The sequence below is a fragment of the Neodiprion pinetum genome, chromosome 3, assembly GCF_021155775.2.
Source record: "Neodiprion pinetum isolate iyNeoPine1 chromosome 3, iyNeoPine1.2, whole genome shotgun sequence".
Classification (NCBI taxonomy): domain Eukaryota; kingdom Metazoa; phylum Arthropoda; class Insecta; order Hymenoptera; family Diprionidae; genus Neodiprion; species Neodiprion pinetum.
This window is the reverse complement of record NC_060234.1, coordinates 7,647,290-7,658,901: the sequence shown is the minus strand read 5'-3', so window position 1 is coordinate 7,658,901 and position 11,612 is coordinate 7,647,290. Positions and strand designations below refer to the sequence as shown.

Genomic DNA, 11,612 nt, shown 5'->3' with positions numbered 1-11,612 from the left:
TGTTGTTGTTGTTTTGTTTTTTGTTACCAATTCTATTCTGTGAACGATAGTTTTCGTCAATTGTCACGCGACGACGGTGAGCTTGAAACGCCTTCGTTGTATAACGTCCGTGCGAAGCGCTCGTATGGAACTGTCTATCCTCAGGTAAACGTCGGTTCGTTATATGCCGAGCTTCCTCGAGCCGGCCTCCCCTCCTCGAAATACCCGCCGACCCCGTCCCCTCCACCCGAGGCGAAGACTCGGTGCCACACGCGTGTTTACAGCATCCTGGAGGCAGAGTAGGCACCAGACGCGATTCAAGATTCAAGTTCCAAGAGGCAAGATCCGAGATTCGGTGTTCGAGGCCCACGCCCGTCTCCCAGAAGGCAGCGACACTATTTCATCCCGTCGCGTCCCAACGGATCCGGCGACGCGACGATGTCTCGGTTTGAGTATTATGATAATTACCGGCCTGCGACTGTGTGGACTGGAATTCGGCAATTATTGTGCTCGCAAGAAGGAGAGGGAACGGGAATCACGAGGCGCTTTAAACCTTCGGATGCGAATTCCGAGCGCATGTATCGCGTTCCTCGACCGATCGGCAAGGATTCCGGATACGGATCGGTCGGAGATGACGCAGATGTTTGTCCATCCAGTTCAGGCTCACTGACATCTCGTCCCGGAACACGTGCTATTTTCATTTTTCAACACAATTTTTACACCTACGTCGCATCGTACCTGCAAACATGTATAAGTTGTTCACTCGGCGATACCGTATAACTCTCGACCAGAATTGAGGAAAAAGGAAAGACGTTAAGATTCGTATTGTTCACAACGTAGTGAATGCTGCCATTTGAAAGTGAATCAGACGTGCTGAGAAAATCCCTTGTCGAAACGAACGACGATACGAGACAATAGGAAAAAAAATTAAAATGGACAGTAATGTAATTTCGTCGTTTACCGCGGTATGAAAATTTTGAACAAGGTGGAAATGTTACCGAACTATAAAGCTTTACAATTTTGAAGAAATTAGCAAAACTATGGAACATGTGCGACTATGTAATGTTTATTCACATTGTTACGTAAGTCATTAAAGACAAAAACAGAGAGAATGAAAAAAAGAACGTCATCATGTTGATAAATAGCTGACAATGAGATATGTGGTATCAAAGTTGACTACGCAAAAACACACTTCTTCATTCCAAAACATCATAATGTGTCAGAATTCCGACAGACTGTGCCGCTTACAATTAGTTGAATCCCTACGCTAGAAATTTTTCCAAGCAATGGTGTTCAAATTCTACGATAAAGTGCAAGTACGAGACAATTAAGTAAAGAACTGCTCATGCTTGTCTAAAAATTACAAAGCATAACGAACCATGATCTAAAATCGATTTTTATGTACCGAAATCGTACACAACGGTATCCAACATAATGCAGGTGTAGATGTGTGAAACATTTATTCAGGTATGAGATGTACGTGAAAGCCGAAAAGATAAGATTTAACGGGTTTCCTGGCAGACAGGAAAGGCCAGCAACTCGGTCGAGGAAATGCCTCTGATCAACATTCTTCTCGGTCACCCACGTGCAGGCAATGAACTCATTCCGCAGCATCTTATGCTTCACAATTTATATCACGACTCAAGAACCGGCCTTCAAATGGCCGGACGAGATCAAGGGAATTCATTCCCTCTTCTGAAAACTGGATCCTTCCCTTCTTACCACATTCAAGCTGCAAATCGGTGCCACAATGGTCAAAATGCCCATCTTCTCTCGTCACTGCCGGCTAGAGGTTGCATTTTTATGATCCTTTTAAATGTACCTTCACTCTCTGTGATTACTTTTCGTATTAGCTTGTCGGATGAGTTTGCAGGTATGTATGATAAATTCGGGAGGTACGTGTTTCTATGATTAAGTTGATGATGTATACTGCAGTGATGTACAAGGATATAAATGTTTGTTGACCTATCGTCGTCTATAGCTGGTCGCGAGCTTCTGTAGGAGTGGATCCTGTTTCGGTTTATAAAAAATGCTGAGAGTTGCGCTGTGTCACAGTTGCAATCAGACCCGAAGTGACAGTCTTCGCGGCGATAAATCGTGGAATTGCAATGAGTTCGCTGTCTTTTCTAGTGGCACCAAGCCAGAAGACGAACAAAGAATTAAGTCAAACGTTGCGTACATGGATGTTACTTAACCAACGATCGGGTAACGGTGCGACGTTCAAATTGATGACAAGCCATGAACAACAGAACTGATACAACCGTTGTCGAAAGTTAGAGGAAAGAAAGAAACCAGAGATCCAATCTACGGCGTAATTCGTTCAAAAAAGGAACCTCACTGCGAAGCGTTGCGTAATTGAATAGCACGCTGTTATAATCTGAATCTGCAAGGTCTTTCGAAGAGGTTTTCTAAAAACATATATTTTATTAAAGACTTTTGTAACGCCCTTTAAGACCAGAAAAGGTCCTCATTATCCGTCAGGCTGTGAAATCTTTTCACGCACCTTTTCGAATTCTGTTTAACATATGCTTAGAGAATTCACTCAAGGCTGGACCGATTCAGGTCGCTTAAAATCTATAATTCATGTCTTATTTCGGAAGTGTCTTTAAAGTCTGATCTACACAATTTTTATGGCATTTCGAACTCATGGCAGCCGTTTGTATTGACACGGAGGCTGTTTGTTACTGCGCATCTTTCCGTGCATAGTATCTTAGCAAAAATTTTACGATCTAATGATATTCGTTTATTTACTCGTAGGTATATAATGTGTAAACAATTTTTTTTTTGCCCCTAGGAACTCGCAGGAATTTGAATGCCCGAAAAATGGATACCCCCACCGTCATCCCGTCTCAGGAATCTATGAAGGATTACGCAGTTAATTAATACGAATTGCTTGCTGATGAAAAAAAATCATGCCTTAAATCATTCGGCAAATTGCTTCGGGCTCATCGCGCTTGCATCAGATTCTTTCATTAAGATGTTTTGACTTTTATAGTAGGTATGATTTTTCAAGGGTAAGATTATTGACACAGTTGTACAGGTATACCGAGAAACCATCATGTTATTTACACTGTTCATTCTAATTTCGATAATGCGTTTATTAATTAAAGTGGAATTGTAAAATTACAGCGAAGACCATCTAAGGTTGGCAATAAAATTTCCAATTATTTTGTAATTTACTTATTTGCATCAATTTACGGCATACCTTGAGAGCAAAGATGTATAAACGATTTTATCTCTATCAATTTTCTCGTAGTTTACAGTGCATGTGTTTATAGTCGAACGTCCGTTGTTTACATTGCGTTAACTAGAGCATAAAAATAAAGAGAGAAGGCAATGAACTCGGTACTCATTGTGAGTCTTTCACTGAAAGAACGGTTACAAGTTCTCTACGCGGACTAAGCTGTGGAATTAGCTGAACGCATTGATTCTCTACAGAAATCGCATGCTTCAATTTGGTTTTACTGCGAATCACCTGCAGTTCGTGATATATAATCATGCTCATGTGTATAAAAATCGGTCGAAACCGCGAAGAGGGCAAAAAAAATTTTACAATGGCAAAAAGTCTAATTAAAGTGAAGTTTGTTCCCGATTACGACAAAAAACTTTTCAACTTCCAGGTTTCAAAGTTCCGTTTCTTCGGCAAGAGATCTTATCTTTGACAGGATTATGTTCCAGCTAATTATCGTAGGTATACGGCGTTCTCATCATCCAGATGTCAAGGTTCGTTCTTCCACTCTGCCGGGTAAACATTCTCTTGACATTTAACAAATGTATGTCTTCCGGATTCACTCAGAGCTAGTTGCAACGACGAGCAGAAATACCTGCAACTGCATGTTACAAACTGACAAAAGCGGCTCCAGATTCTTGTCTCTAACTGTACATATGCAGTCACGGAATCATCCCGGAAATCGTCAATCCGGTCTAGCGATCCCGACACGTCACCAAATCGGGTTTACCCAAGTAAAGTCAAAGCAAGGAAACGTTGAACCAGCTTCGCTGCGATATCAAGTCTCGTTTGCAATTGAGTGGGTAACTTTAAAGGAAAAGAAAGTCAAGGTGAAGACTCCTACAACGATCGATTGCACGGCATCATTTCTAAACGCATTACATTATGCATCTGGACTTCAATTCGCAATTCGATGGCGATGAGCCTTGATCGAGTGCAAATTATCGCTGTATTGATACTGTTGTAACAAGCTTCGACTCACCAGACAGTCACTGTAAACACAGTTAACAAATCATGCCATTTGTTGTTATTCTGAACGTATACCCAACCTTTCTACCTGCACGCGTGATGGTATGACGACGAGTACGGAGACGCCTATGAAAGCCTTAGAGCATGTACTCCTACATGGACAGTGCATTAGTTTATACCCTCAAGGGTCCCTTGTTCTCTGTCATTCTAAGGGCCTTGCATTATCTGTATTTGTTTATACACTTCAAAGTTCAATAACACACTGAATCTAATTCCATCGAGAACACTAACGCCAAACAGTTGCTTCTTCTTCTTCACTCTTCCGGTTGGCTTTCTCCTAGTACTTCCTGTGTCAAATTGCTTCTTACTTTTAGTTAACTCCCAAATCTCAGAATTTAGTTTTAGTAATATTCGAACGATGACAATACGCATGGATCATATGTGCTTGCATTAATGTTCCATAAAGAGGTTATTACGAACAAGGCTTGAAGTTTATGACTGATGGGAAAACTCTCTAGAATCACCGTTGGTTAATAAGTTACAAAGTTCCAAGGTTACCTTCAAGTTTCTACTTTACACGGTGCTCTGATTTTTTGACAGAAGATCAAGGCATTGATTTCCAGCTGTTTATCACATACAAAAATTACGAACATATATTGAGGAGGTTCACAGCCGCATGAACAAAAGTTAGTGCTTTAATCAAATCTTCTCCAATACGATGCCGGTTATTCAGGGTTAACATTGGAACCTGAATTTCCGAATGAAATTAAATCAATGGCCCTTGTGTCAGACAGATTATAATTATATCAGTGTATCTTGAAGACTTAGCTGGAGTTTCTCAAAAGATGATTGAAATTCCGGAAAATCTGCCCAACTTTCTCTGAAGTACGACAGGACCCCAAAATGGACTGTATTATGTTAATTGTATGAAGAGAAACTTGTTTGATCCCGATTGAAAAGTGGAATTTCGAATATTCATCTTTCAGTCCATTATACACCTTGCGAAGAATCGTTGGAAGCCTTACGTCAGACCAAAGATAAAATCTGATCATCTAAAAAAATATGGGTCGATGGACCGTACTGTTTATGGAATTTCTAATTCCATGTGGTTGAGGAATTCGAATAATTCTGAGCAACGAACGCCAGGTCGCATTTCCGTGAGACATAATATGTATAATATAACTGTAAATCCCACTGAATATAATTGTCCGAAGTGTCGAGAGCGTTAGTTGAAGCAGATTTCATGGAAAAAACAAACGAGCGAAGGAACGAGAAACAAACATAGACGTAAAACTAATCGGTGAGTGGCAATTTAAACAAAATTGTGATTCGAATTGCGAAAGCTGAGCAATAAATTGCAGCTGTCGATTTAGCGATGTATCTTATTTCTATGCACGTGTATACCGGACTTATGCTAATGATAAAAGATTGATAAACAAGAGGAGCCAGAGATGGAATCTTACCCTTCGAACCCAAAGGAGGAGGAATATACGAAGTCTATAATGTTGTTTTGGCGCCGCATCAAGTCGTACTAAATGTCAATTCGGCGCCAGTTCTTATGCTCACACTAATCAATTACCGTCAGAGGCGACTGGCTACTAAACGAGCTGTATCATACGGTCCCAAGCCACATTGACACCGCCAATGGCGTTGGAAATTTTTCAAATTCAGCCCATCATCGTTAAGTCTTTATCGAGCCGGTCCATGTTTTCGCATTTGCTTGTCATTAACTGCATCATTTTCGCTGCATACGTTAACTGAAAAACCAGCCGGCATACAAATTGTTACATCAATAGATTAGCACGAGCAAAAACGGGCAACTGGATTGAAAACAAAGTCAAATTTGGGTAACGTATGTTCCGCATAACGAGACGACAAGCTTGAAGATTGGATCGTCTGTTATTGACATATAACTGGTACCAACGCGTCAAGTGCAGGAAACTTGAGTCAAGAATTTGAATCTACACGTGCAGGTTGAAAAAGAGGAAGTTGCTGCTAACGTTGTCGGCATATTTTTCACCGCTTGTTTCCGTTCACTTTCATTGCGATGAAAATGCAACCTCACTATCACGCGAGTCATCGAATAGTTTCCTGAACTCGCGAGTGTCTCGTGACTTGCGATGTTGATAATTGACGTCCGTCAAACGTCTCTGTTCTCACGTACGACAATTTAAGTGTTCTTGAATACATTTACGCCGTATCGAGTCCATGTATCTGTCGTAAAACAAATGTTGCGGTTGACTGAGATCGGTACGACATGTGATCGAAATCTTGCCACGTCATGATTCCAACTGTGCTATCAGATTCCACATACTTCCAGTTTTCAAATCATCCCAACAGGTTCTCGAGATTGGTGTAGAGACAAACGTCCCCGTACCCTGATCGTAACGACGCTTTTCACCAAAAGCTGTCTTCTTGTGAACAGACATTCACCCGCATTTGTGATCGGAATCCTCGGATTTTTCGTGGGCGATAATAACTACCTTGGTATTACCAAAACAAGATGGTAGTAACAATAAGGAAGGAACATTTTACTTCGATCGCTTGAACGGTAATCCGTATTATACTTGCGTTCTTCGCAATATACGGTCAATTGACGTAAGTTGAAACGATCATTCGTGTATCTGAATAAGAATTTTATTGTCATTTCATCAAAATTCAGGGTGTTGGTTAAAAGTTCAATTTGGCGCGTCGAAACCATTGCCGATGAGAGCGATCAGCTCTCGACACGAAAGTTCGAAAATGTCAGTTCTAGGTATAAGATGCAGCTCTGGCTGATCTGTGATACATTGTTCAAACTCTGATGTTCTTGACCTTCTCCGACTACCGCTTCGAAACGTATTCAGGAACATAACTGTTGGAAGTAGTTAAGACTTAATAACGATCACCGGTTTATACCACGATTGGTATAGTATTCTAGACTGGCTCAACTGGATGAGGACTAAACGATCCGGGTCTTCTACGTTGTAGCGTATCGATAAAAAAGGCGACCAGATAGAAACAGCATTCCTGGGTTTTACCCCAGACGAATCACGCTTGGGTTATAAAGTGTATGTGTAGAAATTGCCGGGGTGATAATTATAAGGATGAGAGGCATCCCGACTGTGAGAACCTTGTTTGGTCTTGTCAAGATCCTTCTTCGTGTAGTATGTGTAGCCATTTGGCGTGAAGCCAGTTTATTATTGTTGTTACGGGTTCGTTGGCTCGTTTCGTAAAAACGTCGCGTGAAAAAGATTGTCGTTTGATCGAAGGATTGAGTAAAGAAAAACAGACGAGATATCGTCAAATACACAATGTATGTACGTAGTCTGCACGCAATTCGAACGTGTTCGAATTCGAAAATTCAACGTTTATCCGTTTCGTTGTCCCAAATTATCCGGCAACGTAAAATTCTGTAAATCATTGTGCGTACTCGCATTATGAAACCTGCCTGCCGAAGAACGTTCAACCGTTTATCAAGTGGCCAGTTAGTCGTGACGTAATCTGTTAGGGATATTATTATCTTATCCTCCTACAGGCGATACCTTCGAATATCACAGATCGTCAGCCGCCACAGGATTTCGTTACGATAATAATAATTGACAGGGTCAAGAATATAGACGAAATAACGTCATATTTCTGACGACGCGATAAAAACACTTGTACATTTGTAATACATTACATATACCTAGTTATAAGCCGCCATGCGTCATTGTTTGATCATGCATTCAAGTCTCCGCGTCACACGTATTTAATGATTATACCTCGCGGCTACTTGTCGAGCAGGCAAGGGGGCAAAATTATCGACCAGCTCATTAAACAGTTACTGGTTTAGAGTAGTATTAATAAATTTAGAGGTGGGGTTTTACGCTCGTATAATTGAAATCCGGAGAAAGAGAAAAAGAGAAAAAGAGAGAGAGAGAGAGAGAGACAGAGAGACGGACAGACAAACAGACGGAAAGATCTTGTATTTCATGCCTTGGAGCACTTTGGAGAAAAATAAATACTTAGCAAGTATAACCCTTCTTTCACTAATTAACATAATAGTAGTTGCGATTGATGCTAAATAAAATAAAATAAAACGATAAAAACAAGTTGATAAAAAAAATTATATTTACTGGAATATAACGAAGTCGATCCGTATTGGGCAACAATAGGTAAGAAATGAACTAATTGATAAGATAGAGAAAGAGGAAGGACAGAGAAATCGCATAACGTCGATCACGTTAGAACGAATCTAATAATGCAATTTACTGCGTATATCAGCTTTCGATATTTCGATGGTTGTGTTATATTCGTGCATTTTCGTTATACATACGTGTAAATATCTTTCCAATATCCGGATGCATGAGTATCTACTGCTATAAAGTCGGTATATTCAAGTGGAGTAGGTTATACAATTGCAGTTGATTGAACTCTTTTACAAACTCGCGGCTATCGACGTTCGCCGAACCGTTGACGCTTTCTTTTATTCGTTTTATTTTTCGTCGCTGTTTTTATCTATTGTTTTTTATTTAAATTCGATTTAATTTAATTTTTTTTTTTCTCTCTTTTTTCTCCTGTCCGTTGCGAGTGAAGCGAATCCGTCTAGCCCACAGAAAACTATTAGACTCGTCCCACATTGTGACGGTTGACGCACGAGCTCCTTTTAAGGGCCATCGAGCAGCCAGTGAGATTTGTGTAATTTTTAATCGAGCACAATGTCGGGACGGTGTCGAACTTTAAAACGTGTTTAAATCAGGCGCGTAAGTATGTAAGATACAGCGGCTGGGAGGTGATTTTCTATGTTAGCGGTTTGCCGAATGCCACTGGCGCCAAAGATCATCATGTATTTATCGTACAGACATCAATTTTACCACAGGAATGTCGAATGTTTCGTTTCGTTTCGTTTCTTCTTCTTCCTCTTCTTTTTTTTTTTTTTTTTTTTTTTTTATTTTTTTTTTTTCTCTTCTTCTCTGTTCCAACTTTTTTCTCCCCACCTCTCTCTATGCGTATCTCTTACTTATCCAAAACCTATACATGTGCCAAAAATTCCTAATCCTGTTCGTGACACGATATTAATTGGAAAATTCCACTGGCATTAATCGCTCCCGGGCTCTCGTTACATACGTATAATACAAAACACGCAGTACACGGCAAATTGTCTAGTTTTATTTCGGTAAAAATTCAACGGGCTTACTCTTTTCAATTGTACCTTTTTTGTACGTCGCGTAATCCCCCCCCCCCAAAAAAAAAAAAAAAACAATCGCTGTAGAATTGTTTAAAATTTATTGATTAAAGTCACTCTTGCAAAGTTGCTTGGCTTTGTGTTTTCTATTTTTCATTTTTGTATTATTACAACTCGAGTAAAATACCTAATTTTATTTTCACGGCAAAATTGATATCGTTGTATAAAATTTATTGTGAGATTGTTTGTACAATAAAATTGTAGAGGTCTCGTAGACACGTCGTCGGCGGATGTCGAACAATTAGTTAGAATTCAAAATTTTTTAACCAGTTTTGTACGTAATAAGTTAAACCAACCCAGGATTTTTAATAATGTTTACTCACGAGACGTAAACAAATGATATGAATCCTCTGTTCATCTTCGTTCTCTATTAAATTAAACGTAACCGGCTTGCCACGTGCGACGATATTTTTATTTTTCACCTCGCATCAATTGCAGAGGAGAATTAAAAACCGCTGTGACACTTTACAAATAAATTTAAAGAATAAAAAAAATAAAAAATAAAAAATAAATGCCACTACAGCCCTTTTTAATTTTCGTCTGCAATTAACTAGATGGAAGTATCAGCGTCGACCTGGGAAAATTTTCACAAGAAGGAGCAAGATAAAACATTGATTCGATTATAAAAATTCAATGAACACGTCATTCGACAGTTCGTGAGTATATAGAATTGCTTCAGCTCAAACAGTGTCAATTTGTTCATTTACATTAATTTATAAATGATACGGTAATTATTGTTTGCTTTATCGACTCATTGAAGGAATCGAACAATTGTGTAATAAAGTTCTCGGAAACTATAAGTACGACTAGCGTGAATATAGTCACACGAAGAGGGCATTCAACCACGAAATAGTTACATCACAAACGTAATAATGGGATAATGCATGCGTATGACCTAAACGTTAAGTTCAGCCTCACTATTCAATACTTGTATCCCACAAAAAATTCTCCAACAAACATTCACCTTGACCCTGATATTAACAGATTTATGACCACTGTTGGTTGACAAACAAACAAATAAAAAAAAAAAAACGAAAGAATAAATAAAAACAAAAATACACCGAACAATGGCCACACATGGCAATTTACAACAACTTACATTATTCGTAGAAGAAAGGAAAAAAATCAAAAAAAAAAAAAAAAAACACGGACTATCAAGTGATAAACTATAAAATATTCTAGGAGTAAGACACGGAGAAAAAATGATATGGTTGTATTTCTTCTCTTTTCGGTCAGGCGAAAATTGACGAAAGTAGGACAAGTCTTGAAACGATAACAATATGATGTCACCCATGCTAAGTTATATCTATATATCACAAAGTTAGTGAAATTCAATTGCTTATAAAATTAGTGATTACCTTTTTCTGATGAAAAAGATAGAGGAAACCTAATTATTTTATTTTTCGGTATTTAATTCTTGGTTTGTTTTTTTCTTTCTATCTTGCTTCTGAAAAAGAGACAATTATAGTGCTGTTGTAACTGCCGACCAATAAAAACTTTTATACTTTTCCGCGAGTGTCACGACACAGTTACACAAATATATATATATATTTTGAAATTGAAAAAATATATGAAGACAAAAGTCGGTAATTTAGTTCAACTAAACTTTGGACTGGCTGTTTGCGTTTGAAATTCCTTCAGCGACGCTTATTTCTTACATGTTACGGAATGTTAAATTCCAACGATATGATTTATACTCGAAATACGGTTCGGTGTTTTCAGTAAGTTGTTTGAGTCTTAAGTCATGACGATGAAAACGAAAACAAGGCCTCCGGCATACGTTGGAGCAGCCTGCAGATTTGCGCGTAGTTGAAAACACGTTTCGGCTGGACGCGTAATTCGTGAGGGATGAAAAATTAATGTTGGCGAAATTCGATCACATCACAAAGGATTTGCATAACAAAGGAATAAGCCCGCGATTTCGTTACAGGCTGCAGTCTCAACACACGATTCATTGATTCGTTGCATTGTTGCATTCGGAGTAACGCACGGCAATTAATTCGACAAGCTGAAATATCAAAGCAAGATAATTATTATGCGAAACTGTGTGAAAACATGTGAACAAGGCGGACAATATTGTTTCAGCTTTAAATAATACAATTCTTTCGCCATCGTTATTCTGAGTATAAAATTCAAATTAGTACGTGCTGTTTTTTTTTTTTTTTGTCTATTCTTTTGTCGATTGATAATGATTAAACTGTTGGGAAATCCGGATGGATTTTGAATTGA

At 38.9% G+C, this 11,612-nt stretch overlaps 1 long non-coding RNA gene across 2 annotated transcripts; it reads left to right on the top strand.

Moving 5' to 3' along the window:
- Positions 1-93: 93 nt before the first annotated feature.
- On the top strand, positions 94-3,154 carry LOC124215353 (uncharacterized). Of its 2 annotated transcripts, none has more exons than XR_006882333.2 (2): positions 94-2,369; positions 2,774-3,154. It is a non-coding gene; the product is annotated as an uncharacterized lncRNA (long non-coding RNA). The 2 variants fall into 2 exon arrangements; XR_006882332.2 differs by having other exon boundaries at positions 94-2,382.
- The last annotated feature ends 8,458 nt before the right edge of the window (positions 3,155-11,612 follow it).